The sequence below is a fragment of the Marmota flaviventris genome, unplaced genomic scaffold, assembly GCF_047511675.1.
Source record: "Marmota flaviventris isolate mMarFla1 unplaced genomic scaffold, mMarFla1.hap1 Scaffold_318, whole genome shotgun sequence".
NCBI classification, from domain to species: Eukaryota; Metazoa; Chordata; class Mammalia; order Rodentia; family Sciuridae; genus Marmota; species Marmota flaviventris.
In genome coordinates, this window is record NW_027288185.1 from 4,784 (window position 1) to 21,592 (window position 16,809).

Below are 16,809 nucleotides of genomic sequence, written 5' to 3' on the forward strand. Positions count from 1 at the left end.
CTGCCTTTCTGACTGGAGTGAGATGGTATCTTAGGGTGGTTTTGATTTGCATTTCTCTGATTGCTAGAGATGGTGAGCATTTTTTCATGTATTTGTTAATTGATTGTATGTCCTCTTCTGAGAAGTTTCTGTCCAAGTCCTTGCCCATTTGTTGATTGGGTTATCTGCTTTTTTGTTGTTTAACTTTTTGAGTTCTTTCTACACTCTAGAGATTAGGCCTCTATCTGATGTTTGAGGGGTAAAAAATTGGTTCCCCGGGATGTAGGCTCCCTATTCACCTCGCATATTATTTCTCTTGCTGAGAAAAACCTTTTTCAGTTTGAATTCGTCCCATTTGTTGATTCTTGGTTTTAACTCTTGTGCTATAGGAGTCTTATTAAGGAATTTGGGCCTGCCCCCACGAGATGAAGATGAGGACCAACTTTATCTTCTATTAGACGCAGAAGTCTCTGGTCTGATTCCTCAGTCTGCCGTCTTGAAAGGTACCTAAACACGCTCCCCCGAGGGGGGAAGAAGCCCCTCATCCCTGGAGCCACCATCCCACCTGGGGTTTCTGACAGGAAGAAGCCCAGAGCCCCCACCTCTGCCAGCTGTCAGTAGTTTGGACACCTGGGATCTCCAGGTCCAGGGGTAGCTCCATTCCCACCATTGATAGCAGGGCCCCCCAGCCTGGCAGCCCAACCCACTCAGCCCTTGTGGCTGACAGACGTAGAAATCCCACCGTGGGGGCCCATGCCAGCACCCACACACATTCTGTCATGTATGATTAAAAAAAATAAGTAAAAATTTTAAAAAAAGGTGGCAGACTGGAGCTGTCTACTGCTGAGGCCCTGTGAGTACTGTTGGGCTTTGGGCCCTGGTGAGAGAGTAGGAAGTTCCTACTGGGAGTCAGATGGAGGCCCCAGACGTGGGGGAAGCGGGACTGTGTGGTCATAATGGTGTTCATGGAGGTGGGCCCCCAAGGGAGCCCCTGGCTGCAGAGCCAAGCCTGCCAAGGTGCTGGGAGAGGGCCTGGGAGGAAGGGCCAAGGGAACAGTTGGCAGGCTGTGGAAGAGGGGGACACAAAGTTTGGAGGTAGGAGGGTGTCTCTGGGAGGAGAGAGCATCGCCCACCCACTTTGGGCGGGGAGGCAGTGCTGGGGTGGTAAGGCAAGGTCTGGCTGAGGCCCACTGATGCCAGAGGCTTGGCCCCTCCCCAGGTAGAGGGGCCCACACATGGCTGGGGTTGGGGGCATGGTATAGCTGTCCCAGATGCCTGGACTCACCCATCAGAAGGCAGTGGATGTGCTGCGGAGCTTTCTGTTTCTCCCAGTTCAGGTCCTCAGTGGTGACTGGACAGGCCAGTTCCAGAAGTGGTGCAGCCTCAGAGGTCCCCTATTGATGTGACGGCAAAGGAAACTTTCATTTCTGTGGCCTACCCCGTATTCCCCATGGATGAGCATTCTTCCTTGGCAATGGCTGTCCCGCTCTGCCTACAGCCACCTTCTCACACTGGGCCTTCTTTGCCATCCATTTCCCTGCAAATGCCATGATCTTGTTATTTTTTAGTGCTGAGTAATATTTCATTGTGTATAAATGCCACATTTTTTTAATCCATTCATCTATTAAAGGGCATCTAGGTTGGTTCCACATTCTATGCTATTGTGAATTGTGCTGCTGAAACATTGATGTGGCTGTGTCCCTGTAGTGTGCTCTTCTTAGGTCTTTTGGGTATAATCCAAGAAGGAGAATAGCTGGGTCAAATGGTGGTTCCATTCCAGCTTTTCCAGAGGAATCTCCATACTGCTTTCCAAATTGGCTGCACCAATTTTCAGTCCCACCAGCAATGTATGAGTGTACCTCCCCCCCCCCACCCCCATCCTCGCCAGCACTTATTGTTGTTTGACTTCATAATGGCTGCCTTTCTGACTGGAGTGAGATGGTATCTTAGGGTGGTTTTGATTTGCATTTCTCTGATTGCTAGAGATGGTGAGCATTTTTTCATGTATTTGTTAATTGATTGTATGTCCCTCTTCTGAGAAGTTTCTGTCCAAGTCCTTGGCCCATTTGTTGATTGGGTTATCTGCTTTTTTGTTGTTTAACTTTTTGAGTTCTTTGTACACTTCTAGAGATTAGGCCTCTATCTGATGTTTGAGGGGTAAAATTGTTCCCAGGATGTAGGCTCCCTATTCACCTCGCATATTATTTCTCTTTCTGAGAAAAACCTTTTTCAGTTTGAATTCGTCCCATTTGTTGATTCTTGGTTTTAACTCTTGTGCTATAGGAGTCTTATTAAGGAATTTGGGGCCTGCCCCCACGAGATGAAGATGAGGACCAACTTTATCTTCTATTAGACGCAGAGTCTCTGGTCTGATTCCTCAGTCTGCCGTCTTGAAAGGTACCTAAACACGCTCCCCGAGGGAAGAAGCCCCTCATCCCTGGAGCCACCATCCCACCTGGGGTTTCTGACAGGAAGAAGCCCAGAGCCCCCACCTCTGCCAGCTGTCAGTAGTTTGGACACCTGGGATCTCCAGGTCCAGGGGTAGCTCCATTCCCACCATTGATAGCAGGCCCCCCAGCCTGGGCAGCCCAACCCACTCAGCCCTTGGTGCTGACAGACGTAGAAATCCCACCGTGGGGGCCCATGCCAGCACCCACACACATTCTGTCATGTATGATTAAAAAAAATAAGTAAAAATTTTAAAAAAAGGTGGCAGACTGGAGCTGTCTACTGCTGAGGCCCTGTGAGTACTGTTGGGCTTTGGGCCCTGGTGAGAGAGTAGGAAGTTCCTACTGGAGTCAGATGGAGGCCCCAGACGTGGGGGAAGCGGGACTGTGAAGTCATAATGGTGTTCATGAGGGTGGCCCCCAAGGGAGCCCCTGGCTGCAGAGCCAAGCCTGCCAAGGTGCTGGGAGAGGGCCTGGGAGGAAGGGCCAAGGAACAGTTGGCAGGCTGTGGAAGAGGGGGACACAAAGTTTGGAGGTAGGAGGGTGTCTCTGGGAGGAGAGAGCAGCGCCCACCCACTTTGGGCGGGGAGGCAGTGCTGGGGTGGTAAGGCAAGGTCTGGCTGAGGCCCACTGATGCCAGAGGCTTGGCCCCTCCCCAGGTAGAGGGGCCCACACATGGGCTGGGGTTGGGGGGCATGGTATAGCTGTCCCAGATGGCCTGGGACTCACCCATCAGAAGGCAGTGGATGTGCTGCGGAGCTTTCTGTTTCTCCCAGTTCAGGTCCTCAGTGGTGACTGGACAGGCCAGTTCCAGAAGTGGTGGCAGCCTCAGAGGTCCCCCTATTGATGTGACGGCAAAGGAAACTTTCATTTCTGTGGCCTACCCGTATTCCCCATGGATGAGCATTTCTTCCTTGGCAATGGCTGTCCCGCTCTGCCTACAGCCACCTTCTCACACTGGGCCTTCTTTGCCATCCATTTCCCTGCAAATGCCATGATCTTGTTATTTTTTAGTGCTGAGTAATATTTCATTGTGTATAAATGCCACATTTTTTAATCCATTCATCTATTAAAGGGCATCTAGGTTGGTTCCACATTCTAGCTATTGTGAATTGTGCTGCTGTAAACATTGATGTGGCTGTGTCCCTGTAGTGTGCTCTTCTTAGGTCTTTTGGGTATAATCCAAGAAGGAGAATAGCTGGGTCAAATGGTGGTTCCATTCCCAGCTTTCCAAGGAATCTCCATACTGCTTTCCAAATTGGCTGCACCAATTTTCAGTCCCACCAGCAATGTATGAGTGTACCTCCCCCCCCCCCCCATCCTCGCCAGCACTTATTGTTGTTTGACTTCATAATGGCTGCCTTTCTGACTGGAGTGAGATGGTATCTTAGGGTGGTTTTGATTTGCATTTCTCTGATTGCTAGAGATGGTGAGCATTTTTTCATGTATTTGTTAATTGATTGTATGTCCTCTTCTGAGAAGTTTCTGTCCAAGTCCTTGGCCCATTTGTTGATTGGGTTATCTGCTTTTTTGTTGTTTAACTTTTTGAGTTCTTTCTACACTCTAGAGATTAGGCCTCTATCTGATGTTTGAGGGGTAAAAATTGGTTCCCCGGATGTAGGCTCCCTATTCACCTCGCATATTATTTCTCTTGCTGAGAAAAACCTTTTTCAGTTTGAATTCGTCCCATTTGTTGATTCTTGGTTTTAACTCTTGTGCTATAGGAGTCTTATTAAGGAATTTGGGGCCTGCCCCCACGAGATGAAGATGAGGACCAACTTTATCTTCTATTAGACGCAGAGTCTCTGGTCTGATTCCTCAGTCTGCCGTCTTGAAAGGTACCTAAACACGCTCCCCGAGGGAAGAAGCCCCTCATCCCTGGAGCCACCATCCCACCTGGGGTTTCTGACAGGAAGAAGCCCAGAGCCCCCACCTCTGCCAGCTGTCAGTAGTTTGGACACCTGGGATCTCCAGGTCCAGGGGTAGCTCCATTCCCACCATTGATAGCAGGCCCCCCAGCCTGGGCAGCCCAACCCACTCAGCCCTTGGTGCTGACAGACGTAGAAATCCCACCGTGGGGGCCCATGCCAGCACCCACACACATTCTGTCATGTATGATTAAAAAAAATAAGTAAAAATTTTAAAAAAAGGTGGCAGACTGGAGCTGTCTACTGCTGAGGCCCTGTGAGTACTGTTGGGCTTTGGGCCCTGGTGAGAGAGTAGGAAGTTCCTACTGGAGTCAGATGGAGGCCCCAGACGTGGGGGAAGCGGGACTGTGTGGTCATAATGGTGTTCATGAGGGTGGCCCCCAAGGGAGCCCCTGGCTGCAGAGCCAAGCCTGCCAAGGTGCTGGGAGAGGGCCTGGGAGGAAGGGCCAAGGAACAGTTGGCAGGCTGTGGAAGAGGGGGACACAAAGTTTGGAGGTAGGAGGGTGTCTCTGGGAGGAGAGAGCAGCGCCCACCCACTTTGGGCGGGGAGGCAGTGCTGGGGTGGTAAGGCAAGGTCTGGCTGAGGCCCACTGATGCCAGAGGCTTGGCCCCTCCCCAGGTAGAGGGGCCCACACATGGGCTGGGGTTGGGGGGCATGGTATAGCTGTCCCAGATGGCCTGGGACTCACCCATCAGAAGGCAGTGGATGTGCTGCGGAGCTTTCTGTTTCTCCCAGTTCAGGTCCTCAGTGGTGACTGGACAGGCCAGTTCCAGAAGTGGTGGCAGCCTCAGAGGTCCCCCTATTGATGTGACGGCAAAGGAAACTTTCATTTCTGTGGCCTACCCGTATTCCCCATGGATGAGCATTTCTTCCTTGGCAATGGCTGTCCCGCTCTGCCTACAGCCACCTTCTCACACTGGGCCTTCTTTGCCATCCATTTCCCTGCAAATGCCATGATCTTGTTATTTTTTAGTGCTGAGTAATATTTCATTGTGTATAAATGCCACATTTTTTAATCCATTCATCTATTAAAGGGCATCTAGGTTGGTTCCACATTCTAGCTATTGTGAATTGTGCTGCTGTAAACATTGATGTGGCTGTGTCCCTGTAGTATGCTCTTCTTAGGACTTTTGGGTATAATCCAAGAAGGAGAATAGCTGGGTCAAATGGTGGTTCCATTCCCAGCTTTTCAAGGAATCTCCATACTGCTTTCCAAATTGGCTGCACCAATTTTCAGTCCCACCAGCAATGTATGAGTGTACCTCCCCCCCCCCCACCCCCATCCTCGCCAGCACTTATTGTTGTTTGACTTCATAATGGCTGCCTTTCTGACTGGAGTGAGATGGTATCTTAGGGTGGTTTTGATTTGCATTTCTCTGATTGCTAGAGATGGTGAGCATTTTTTCATGTATTTGTTAATTGATTGTATGTCCTCTTCTGAGAAGTTTCTGTCCAAGTCCTTGGCCCATTTGTTGATTGGGTTATCTGCTTTTTTGTTGTTTAACTTTTTGAGTTCTTTGTACACTCTAGAGATTAGGCCTCTATCTGATGTTTGAGGGGTAAAAATTGGTTCCCAGGATGTAGGCTCCCTATTCACCTCGCATATTATTTCTCTTGCTGAGAAAAAACTTTTTCAGTTTGAATTCGTCCCATTTGTTGATTCTTGGTTTTAACTCTTGTGCTATAGGAGTCTTATTAAGGAATTTGGGGCCTGCCCCCACGAGATGAAGATGAGGACCAACTTTATCTTCTATTAGACGCAGAGTCTCTGGTCTGATTCCTCAGTCTGCCGTCTTGAAAGGTACCTAAACACGCTCCCCGAGGGAAGAAGCCCCTCATCCCTGGAGCCACCATCCCACCTGGGGTTTCTGACAGGAAGAAGCCCAGAGCCCCCACCTCTGCCAGCTGTCAGTAGTTTGGACACCTGGGATCTCCAGGTCCAGGGGTAGCTCCATTCCCACCATTGATAGCAGGCCCCCCAGCCTGGGCAGCCCAACCCACTCAGCCCTTGGTGCTGACAGACGTAGAAATCCCACCGTGGGGGCCCATGCCAGCACCCACACACATTCTGTCATGTATGATTAAAAAAAATAAGTAAAAATTTTAAAAAAAGGTGGCAGACTGGAGCTGTCTACTGCTGAGGCCCTGTGAGTACTGTTGGGCTTTGGGCCCTGGTGAGAGAGTAGGAAGTTCCTACTGGAGTCAGATGGAGGCCCCAGACGTGGGGGAAGCGGGACTGTGAAGTCATAATGGTGTTCATGAGGGTGGCCCCCAAGGGAGCCCCTGGCTGCAGAGCCAAGCCTGCCAAGGTGCTGGGAGAGGGCCTGGGAGGAAGGGCCAAGGAACAGTTGGCAGGCTGTGGAAGAGGGGGACACAAAGTTTGGAGGTAGGAGGGTGTCTCTGGGAGGAGAGAGCAGCGCCCACCCACTTTGGGCGGGGAGGCAGTGCTGGGGTGGTAAGGCAAGGTCTGGCTGAGGCCCACTGATGCCAGAGGCTTGGCCCCTCCCCAGGTAGAGGGGCCCACACATGGGCTGGGGTTGGGGGGCATGGTATAGCTGTCCCAGATGGCCTGGGACTCACCCATCAGAAGGCAGTGGATGTGCTGCGGAGCTTTCTGTTTCTCCCAGTTCAGGTCCTCAGTGGTGACTGGACAGGCCAGTTCCAGAAGTGGTGGCAGCCTCAGAGGTCCCCCTATTGATGTGCCGGCAAAGGAAACTTTCATTTCTGTGGCCTACCCGTATTCCCCATGGATGAGCATTTCTTCCTTGGCAATGGCTGTCCCGCTCTGCCTACAGCCACCTTCTCACACTGGGCCTTCTTTGCCACCCATTTCCCTGCAAATGCCATGATCTTGTTATTTTTTAGTGCTGAGTAATATTTCATTGTGTATAAATGCCACATTTTTTAATCCATTCATCTATTAAAGGGCATCTAGGTTGGTTCCACATTCTAGCTATTGTGAATTGTGCTGCTGTAAACATTGATGTGGCTGTGTCCCTGTAGTATGCTCTTCTTAGGACTTTTGGGTATAATCCAAGAAGGAGAATAGCTGGGTCAAATGGTGGTTCCATTCCCAGCTTTCCAAGGAATCTCCATACTGCTTTCCAAATTGGCTGCACCAATTTTCAGTCCCACCAGCAATGTATGAGTGTACCTCCCCCCCCCCACCCCCATCCTCGCCAGCACTTATTGTTGTTTGACTTCATAATGGCTGCCTTTCTGACTGGAGTGATATGGTATCTTAGGGTGGTTTTGATTTGCATTTCTCTGATTGCTAGAGATGGTGAGCATTTTTTCATGTATTTGTTAATTGATTGTATGTCCTCTTCTGAGAAGTTTCTGTCCAAGTCCTTGGCCCATTTGTTGATTGGGTTATCTGCTTTTTTGTTGTTTAACTTTTTGAGTTCTTTGTACACTCTAGAGATTAGGCCTCTATCTGATGTTTGAGGGGTAAAAATTGGTTCCCAGGATGTAGGCTCCCTATTCACCTCGCATATTATTTCTCTTGCTGAGAAAAACCTTTTTCAGTTTGAATTCGTCCCATTTGTTGATTCTTGGTTTTAACTCTTGTGCTATAGGAGTCTTATTAAGGAATTTGGGGCCTGCCCCCACGAGATGAAGATGAGGACCAACTTTATCTTCTATTAGACGCAGAGTCTCTGGTCTGATTCCTCAGTCTGCCGTCTTGAAAGGTACCTAAACACGCTCCCCGAGGGAAGAAGCCCCTCATCCCTGGAGCCACCATCCCACCTGGGGTTTCTGACAGGAAGAAGCCCAGAGCCCCCACCTCTGCCAGCTGTCAGTAGTTTGGACACCTGGGATCTCCAGGTCCAGGGGTAGCTCCATTCCCACCATTGATAGCAGGCCCCCCAGCCTGGGCAGCCCAACCCACTCAGCCCTTGGTGCTGACAGACGTAGAAATCCCACCGTGGGGGCCCATGCCAGCACCCACACACATTCTGTCATGTATGATTAAAAAAAATAAGTAAAAATTTTAAAAAAAGGTGGCAGACTGGAGCTGTCTACTGCTGAGGCCCTGTGAGTACTGTTGGGCTTTGGGCCCTGGTGAGAGAGTAGGAAGTTCCTACTGGAGTCAGATGGAGGCCCCAGACGTGGGGGAAGCGGGACTGTGTGGTCATAATGGTGTTCATGAGGGTGGCCCCCAAGGGAGCCCCTGGCTGCAGAGCCAAGCCTGCCAAGGTGCTGGGAGAGGGCCTGGGAGGAAGGGCCAAGGAACAGTTGGCAGGCTGTGGAAGAGGGGGACACAAAGTTTGGAGGTAGGAGGGTGTCTCTGGGAGGAGAGAGCAGCGCCCACCCACTTTGGGCGGGGAGGCAGTGCTGGGGTGGTAAGGCAAGGTCTGGCTGAGGCCCACTGATGCCAGAGGCTTGGCCCCTCCCCAGGTAGAGGGGCCCACACATGGGCTGGGGTTGGGGGGCATGGTATAGCTGTCCCAGATGGCCTGGGACTCACCCATCAGAAGGCAGTGGATGTGCTGCGGAGCTTTCTGTTTCTCCCAGTTCAGGTCCTCAGTGGTGACTGGACAGGCCAGTTCCAGAAGTGGTGGCAGCCTCAGAGGTCCCCCTATTGATGTGACGGCAAAGGAAACTTTCATTTCTGTGGCCTACCCGTATTCCCCATGGATGAGCATTTCTTCCTTGGCAATGGCTGTCCCGCTCTGCCTACAGCCACCTTCTCACACTGGGCCTTCTTTGCCACCCATTTCCCTGCAAATGCCATGATCTTGTTATTTTTTAGTGCTGAGTAATATTTCATTGTGTATAAATGCCACATTTTTTAATCCATTCATCTATTAAAGGGCATCTAGGTTGGTTCCACATTCTAGCTATTGTGAATTGTGCTGCTGTAAACATTGATGTGGCTGTGTCCCTGTAGTATGCTCTTCTTAGGACTTTTGGGTATAATCCAAGAAGGAGAATAGCTGGGTCAAATGGTGGTTCCATTCCCAGCTTTTCAAGGAATCTCCATACTGCTTTCCAAATTGGCTGCACCAATTTTCAGTCCCACCAGCAATGTATGAGTGTACCTCCCCCCCCCCCACCCCCATCCTCGCCAGCACTTATTGTTGTTTGACTTCATAATGGCTGCCTTTCTGACTGGAGTGAGATGGTATCTTAGGGTGGTTTTGATTTGCATTTCTCTGATTGCTAGAGATGGTGAGCATTTTTTCATGTATTTGTTAATTGATTGTATGTCCTCTTCTGAGAAGTTTCTGTCCAAGTCCTTGGCCCATTTGTTGATTGGGTTATCTGCTTTTTTGTTGTTTAACTTTTTGAGTTCTTTGTACACTCTAGAGATTAGGCCTCTATCTGATGTTTGAGGGGTAAAAATTGGTTCCCAGGATGTAGGCTCCCTATTCACCTCGCATATTATTTCTCTTGCTGAGAAAAAACTTTTTCAGTTTGAATTCGTCCCATTTGTTGATTCTTGGTTTTAACTCTTGTGCTATAGGAGTCTTATTAAGGAATTTGGGGCCTGCCCCCACGAGATGAAGATGAGGACCAACTTTATCTTCTATTAGACGCAGAGTCTCTGGTCTGATTCCTCAGTCTGCCGTCTTGAAAGGTACCTAAACACGCTCCCCGAGGGAAGAAGCCCCTCATCCCTGGAGCCACCATCCCACCTGGGGTTTCTGACAGGAAGAAGCCCAGAGCCCCCACCTCTGCCAGCTGTCAGTAGTTTGGACACCTGGGATCTCCAGGTCCAGGGGTAGCTCCATTCCCACCATTGATAGCAGGCCCCCCAGCCTGGGCAGCCCAACCCACTCAGCCCTTGGTGCTGACAGACGTAGAAATCCCACCGTGGGGGCCCATGCCAGCACCCACACACATTCTGTCATGTATGATTAAAAAAAATAAGTAAAAATTTTAAAAAAAGGTGGCAGACTGGAGCTGTCTACTGCTGAGGCCCTGTGAGTACTGTTGGGCTTTGGGCCCTGGTGAGAGAGTAGGAAGTTCCTACTGGAGTCAGATGGAGGCCCCAGACGTGGGGGAAGCGGGACTGTGAAGTCATAATGGTGTTCATGAGGGTGGCCCCCAAGGGAGCCCCTGGCTGCAGAGCCAAGCCTGCCAAGGTGCTGGGAGAGGGCCTGGGAGGAAGGGCCAAGGAACAGTTGGCAGGCTGTGGAAGAGGGGGACACAAAGTTTGGAGGTAGGAGGGTGTCTCTGGGAGGAGAGAGCAGCGCCCACCCACTTTGGGCGGGGAGGCAGTGCTGGGGTGGTAAGGCAAGGTCTGGCTGAGGCCCACTGATGCCAGAGGCTTGGCCCCTCCCCAGGTAGAGGGGCCCACACATGGGCTGGGGTTGGGGGGCATGGTATAGCTGTCCCAGATGGCCTGGGACTCACCCATCAGAAGGCAGTGGATGTGCTGCGGAGCTTTCTGTTTCTCCCAGTTCAGGTCCTCAGTGGTGACTGGACAGGCCAGTTCCAGAAGTGGTGGCAGCCTCAGAGGTCCCCCTATTGATGTGACGGCAAAGGAAACTTTCATTTCTGTGGCCTACCCGTATTCCCCATGGATGAGCATTTCTTCCTTGGCAATGGCTGTCCCGCTCTGCCTACAGCCACCTTCTCACACTGGGCCTTCTTTGCCACCCATTTCCCTGCAAATGCCATGATCTTGTTATTTTTTAGTGCTGAGTAATATTTCATTGTGTATAAATGCCACATTTTTTAATCCATTCATCTATTAAAGGGCATCTAGGTTGGTTCCACATTCTAGCTATTGTGAATTGTGCTGCTGTAAACATTGATGTGGCTGTGTCCCTGTAGTATGCTCTTCTTAGGACTTTTGGGTATAATCCAAGAAGGAGAATAGCTGGGTCAAATGGTGGTTCCATTCCCAGCTTTCCAAGGAATCTCCATACTGCTTTCCAAATTGGCTGCACCAATTTTCAGTCCCACCAGCAATGTATGAGTGTACCTCCCCCCCCCCACCCCCATCCTCGCCAGCACTTATTGTTGTTTGACTTCATAATGGCTGCCTTTCTGACTGGAGTGATATGGTATCTTAGGGTGGTTTTGATTTGCATTTCTCTGATTGCTAGAGATGGTGAGCATTTTTTCATGTATTTGTTAATTGATTGTATGTCCTCTTCTGAGAAGTTTCTGTCCAAGTCCTTGGCCCATTTGTTGATTGGGTTATCTGCTTTTTTGTTGTTTAACTTTTGAGTTCTTTGTACACTCTAGAGATTAGGCCTCTATCTGATGTTTGAGGGGTAAAAATTGGTTCCCAGGATGTAGGCTCCCTATTCACCTCGCATATTATTTCTCTTGCTGAGAAAAACCTTTTTCAGTTTGAATTCGTCCCATTTGTTGATTCTTGGTTTTAACTCTTGTGCTATAGGAGTCTTATTAAGGAATTTGGGGCCTGCCCCCACGAGATGAAGATGAGGACCAACTTTATCTTCTATTAGACGCAGAGTCTCTGGTCTGATTCCTCAGTCTGCCGTCTTGAAAGGTACCTAAACACGCTCCCCGAGGGAAGAAGCCCCTCATCCCTGGAGCCACCATCCCACCTGGGGTTTCTGACAGGAAGAAGCCCAGAGCCCCCACCTCTGCCAGCTGTCAGTAGTTTGGACACCTGGGATCTCCAGGTCCAGGGGTAGCTCCATTCCCACCATTGATAGCAGGCCCCCCAGCCTGGGCAGCCCAACCCACTCAGCCCTTGGTGCTGACAGACGTAGAAATCCCACCGTGGGGGCCCATGCCAGCACCCACACACATTCTGTCATGTATGATTAAAAAAAATAAGTAAAAATTTTAAAAAAAGGTGGCAGACTGGAGCTGTCTACTGCTGAGGCCCTGTGAGTACTGTTGGGCTTTGGGCCCTGGTGAGAGAGTAGGAAGTTCCTACTGGAGTCAGATGGAGGCCCCAGACGTGGGGGAAGCGGGACTGTGTGGTCATAATGGTGTTCATGAGGGTGGCCCCCAAGGGAGCCCCTGGCTGCAGAGCCAAGCCTGCCAAGGTGCTGGGAGAGGGCCTGGGAGGAAGGGCCAAGGAACAGTTGGCAGGCTGTGGAAGAGGGGGACACAAAGTTTGGAGGTAGGAGGGTGTCTCTGGGAGGAGAGAGCAGCGCCCACCCACTTTGGGCGGGGAGGCAGTGCTGGGGTGGTAAGGCAAGGTCTGGCTGAGGCCCACTGATGCCAGAGGCTTGGCCCCTCCCCAGGTAGAGGGGCCCACACATGGGCTGGGGTTGGGGGGCATGGTATAGCTGTCCCAGATGGCCTGGGACTCACCCATCAGAAGGCAGTGGATGTGCTGCGGAGCTTTCTGTTTCTCCCAGTTCAGGTCCTCAGTGGTGACTGGACAGGCCAGTTCCAGAAGTGGTGGCAGCCTCAGAGGTCCCCCTATTGATGTGACGGCAAAGGAAACTTTCATTTCTGTGGCCTACCCGTATTCCCCATGGATGAGCATTTCTTCCTTGGCAATGGCTGTCCCGCTCTGCCTACAGCCACCTTCTCACACTGGGCCTTCTTTGCCATCCATTTCCCTGCAAATGCCATGATCTTGTTATTTTTTAGTGCTGAGTAATATTTCATTGTGTATAAATGCCACATTTTTTAATCCATTCATCTATTAAAGGGCATCTAGGTTGGTTCCACATTCTAGCTATTGTGAATTGTGCTGCTGTAAACATTGATGTGGCTGTGTCCCTGTAGTGTGCTCTTCTTAGGTCTTTTGGGTATAATCCAAGAAGGAGAATAGCTGGGTCAAATGGTGGTTCCATTCCCAGCTTTCCAAGGAATCTCCATACTGCTTTCCAAATTGGCTGCACCAATTTTCAGTCCCACCAGCAATGTATGAGTGTACCTCCCCCCCCCCACCCCCATCCTCGCCAGCACTTATTGTTGTTTGACTTCATAATGGCTGCCTTTCTGACTGGAGTGAGATGGTATCTTAGGGTGGTTTTGATTTGCATTTCTCTGATTGCTAGAGATGGTGAGCATTTTTTCATGTATTTGTTAATTGATTGTATGTCCTCTTCTGAGAAGTTTCTGTCCAAGTCCTTGGCCCATTTGTTGATTGGGTTATCTGCTTTTTTGTTGTTTAACTTTTTGAGTTCTTTGTACACTCTAGAGATTAGGCCTCTATCTGATGTTTGAGGGGTAAAAATTGGTTCCCAGGATGTAGGCTCCCTATTCACCTCGCATATTATTTCTCTTGCTTAGAAAAAACTTTTTCAGTTTGAATTCGTCCCATTTGTTGATTCTTGGTTTTAACTCTTGTGCTATAGGAGTCTTATTAAGGAATTTGGGGCCTGCCCCCACGAGATGAAGATGAGGACCAACTTTATCTTCTATTAGACGCAGAGTCTCTGGTCTGATTCCTCAGTCTGCCGTCTTGAAAGGTACCTAAACACGCTCCCCGAGGGAAGAAGCCCCTCATCCCTGGAGCCACCATCCCACCTGGGGTTTCTGACAGGAAGAAGCCCAGAGCCCCCACCTCTGCCAGCTGTCAGTAGTTTGGACACCTGGGATCTCCAGGTCCAGGGGTAGCTCCATTCCCACCATTGATAGCAGGCCCCCCAGCCTGGGCAGCCCAACCCACTCAGCCCTTGGTGCTGACAGACGTAGAAATCCCACCGTGGGGGCCCATGCCAGCACCCACACACATTCTGTCATGTATGATTAAAAAAAATAAGTAAAAATTTTAAAAAAAGGTGGCAGACTGGAGCTGTCTACTGCTGAGGCCCTGTGAGTACTGTTGGGCTTTGGGCCCTGGTGAGAGAGTAGGAAGTTCCTACTGGAGTCAGATGGAGGCCCCAGACGTGGGGGAAGCGGGACTGTGAAGTCATAATGGTGTTCATGAGGGTGGCCCCCAAGGGAGCCCCTGGCTGCAGAGCCAAGCCTGCCAAGGTGCTGGGAGAGGGCCTGGGAGGAAGGGCCAAGGAACAGTTGGCAGGCTGTGGAAGAGGGGGACACAAAGTTTGGAGGTAGGAGGGTGTCTCTGGGAGGAGAGAGCAGCGCCCACCCACTTTGGGCGGGGAGGCAGTGCTGGGGTGGTAAGGCAAGGTCTGGCTGAGGCCCACTGATGCCAGAGGCTTGGCCCCTCCCCAGGTAGAGGGGCCCACACATGGGCTGGGGTTGGGGGGCATGGTATAGCTGTCCCAGATGGCCTGGGACTCACCCATCAGAAGGCAGTGGATGTGCTGCGGAGCTTTCTGTTTCTCCCAGTTCAGGTCCTCAGTGGTGACTGGACAGGCCAGTTCCAGAAGTGGTGGCAGCCTCAGAGGTCCCCCTATTGATGTGCCGGCAAAGGAAACTTTCATTTCTTTGGCCTACCCGTATTCCCCATGGATGAGCATTTCTTCCCTGGCAATGGCTGTCCCGCTCTGCCTACAGCCACCTTCTCACACTGGGCCTTCTTTGCCATCCATTTCCCTGCAAATGCCATGATCTTGTTATTTTTTAGTGCTGAGTAATATTTCATTGTGTATAAATGCCACATTTTTTAATCCATTCATCTATTAAAGGGCATCTAGGTTGGTTCCACATTCTAGCTATTGTGAATTGTGCTGCTGTAAACATTGATGTGGCTGTGTCCCTGTAGTGTGCTCTTCTTAGGTCTTTTGGGTATAATCCAAGAAGGAGAATAGCTGGGTCAAATGGTGGTTCCATTCCCAGCTTTCCAAGGAATCTCCATACTGCTTTCCAAATTGGCTGCACCAATTTTCAGTCCCACCAGCAATGTATGAGTGTACCTCCCCGCCCCCCCCCATCCTCGCCAGCACTTATTGTTGTTTGACTTCATAATGGCTGCCTTTCTGACTGGAGTGAGATGGTATCTTAGGGTGGTTTTGATTTGCATTTCTCTGATTGCTAGAGATGGTGAGCATTTTTTCATGTATTTGTTAATTGATTGTATGTCCTCTTCTGAGAAGTTTCTGTCCAAGTCCTTGGCCCATTTGTTGATTGGGTTATCTGCTTTTTTGTTGTTTAACTTTTTGAGTTCTTTCTACACTCTAGAGATTAGGCCTCTATCTGATGTTTGAGGGGTAAAAATTGGTTCCCCGGATGTAGGCTCCCTATTCACCTCGCATATTATTTCTCTTGCTGAGAAAAAACTTTTTCAGTTTGAATCCGTCCCATTTGTTGATTCTTGGTTTTAACTCTTGTGCTATAGGAGTCTTATTAAGGAATTTGGGGCCTGCCCCCACGAGATGAAGATGAGGACCAACTTTATCTTCTATTAGACGCAGAGTCTCTGGTCTGATTCCTCAGTCTGCCGTCTTGAAAGGTACCTAAACACGCTCCCCGAGGGAAGAAGCCCCTCATCCCTGGAGCCACCATCCCACCTGGGGTTTCTGACAGGAAGAAGCCCAGAGCCCCCACCTCTGCCAGCTGTCAGTAGTTTGGACACCTGGGATCTCCAGGTCCAGGGGTAGCTCCATTCCCACCATTGATAGCAGGCCCCCCAGCCTGGGCAGCCCAACCCACTCAGCCCTTGGTGCTGACAGACGTAGAAATCCCACCGTGGGGGCCCATGCCAGCACCCACACACATTCTGTCATGTATGATTAAAAAAAATAAGTAAAAATTTTAAAAAAAGGTGGCAGACTGGAGCTGTCTACTGCTGAGGCCCTGTGAGTACTGTTGGGCTTTGGGCCCTGGTGAGAGAGTAGGAAGTTCCTACTGGAGTCAGATGGAGGCCCCAGACGTGGGGGAAGCGGGACTGTGAAGTCATAATGGTGTTCATGAGGGTGGCCCCCAAGGGAGCCCCTGGCTGCAGAGCCAAGCCTGCCAAGGTGCTGGGAGAGGGCCTGGGAGGAAGGGCCAAGGAACAGTTGGCAGGCTGTGGAAGAGGGGGACACAAAGTTTGGAGGTAGGAGGGTGTCTCTGGGAGGAGAGAGCAGCGCCCACCCACTTTGGGCGGGGAGGCAGTGCTGGGGTGGTAAGGCAAGGTCTGGCTGAGGCCCACTGATGCCAGAGGCTTGGCCCCTCCCCAGGTAGAGGGGCCCACACATGGGCTGGGGTTGGGGGGCATGGTATAGCTGTCCCAGATGGCCTGGGACTCACCCATCAGAAGGCAGTGGATGTGCTGCGGAGCTTTCTGTTTCTCCCAGTTCAGGTCCTCAGTGGTGACTGGACAGGCCAGTTCCAGAAGTGGTGGCAGCCTCAGAGGTCCCCCTATTGATGTGACGGCAAAGGAAACTTTCATTTCTGTGGCCTACCCGTATTCCCCATGGATGAGCATTTCTTCCCTGGCAATGGCTGTCCCGCTCTGCCTACAGCCACCTTCTCACACTGGGCCTTCTTTGCCACCCATTTCCCTGCAAATGCCATGATCTTGTTATTTTTTAGTGCTGAGTAATATTTCATTGTGTATAAATGCCACATTTTTTAATCCATTCATCTATTAAAGGGCATCTAGGTTGGTTCCACATTCTAGCTATTGTGAATTGTGCTGCTGTAAACATTGATGTGGCTGTGTCCCTGT

General features: G+C 50.6%; 1 long non-coding RNA gene across 1 annotated transcript in view; it reads left to right on the plus strand.

The window, feature by feature from the left end:
• Positions 1 to 443: 443 nt before the first annotated feature.
• LOC139704133 (uncharacterized) overlaps positions 444 to 16,809 on the plus strand; it is a 48,964-nt gene continuing 32,598 nt past the window's right edge. Inside the window, exons 1-9 of the long non-coding RNA XR_011706180.1 lie at positions 444 to 482; positions 2,263 to 2,376; positions 4,151 to 4,264; positions 6,043 to 6,156; positions 7,934 to 8,047; positions 9,826 to 9,939; positions 11,716 to 11,829; positions 13,607 to 13,720; positions 15,496 to 15,609. This is a non-coding gene — a long non-coding RNA (uncharacterized lncRNA). The remainder of the gene's footprint in view (positions 483 to 2,262; positions 2,377 to 4,150; positions 4,265 to 6,042; positions 6,157 to 7,933; positions 8,048 to 9,825; positions 9,940 to 11,715; positions 11,830 to 13,606; positions 13,721 to 15,495; positions 15,610 to 16,809) is intronic.